The sequence below is a fragment of the Etheostoma spectabile genome, chromosome 13 (genome assembly GCF_008692095.1).
Source record: "Etheostoma spectabile isolate EspeVRDwgs_2016 chromosome 13, UIUC_Espe_1.0, whole genome shotgun sequence".
Lineage (NCBI taxonomy): Eukaryota > Metazoa > Chordata > Actinopteri > Perciformes > Percidae > Etheostoma > Etheostoma spectabile.
In genome coordinates, this window is record NC_045745.1 from 4,269,581 (window position 1) to 4,270,121 (window position 541).

Here is a 541-nt window from a genome sequence, read left to right on the forward strand (position 1 = left end):
TTTTTTTGTCGAAAATGTTAAATAAGGGTTAGGGTTACAAGATGGCGACTTGGCCATTTTTCGAATAATGCAAAAAGAACAACTTTTCCATCGTTTCCATGGTGCACACTTTCCTGTGCACCATGGAAACGATGGAACTTAAGAACGTGCAGGTGTAATCAAATCAGTGCACGTTCCTTTGAGGACGCCTACTGTATGTTCGCTGCTTAAAATGTATCCGGAGATAGTGTCGTGTTCTTTGAAAAAGACATTATCACATTTGTGAAGTAGTTCCCAGATACTTCTGATCAATGTTAATATGAGTCTGAATGAAGGAGATGACGTGAACGAAAGTGTCTGACAGTTAGGACCTAAAACTAAAGCTCTTCAGTAATCTCCCAGAGCTTCTACTTGACATGTGTGCATTGTCATAACATTGAAATATGCTTTGCTTGTTCACGTGGTATTCTCTTGTAACGTTAAATGGAAGAGATGAGGTTGGGCTGTCATGCAGTGACTGTGCACATCCTGCGTTCAAGATGCCACAGTCTCCCTCACGCTG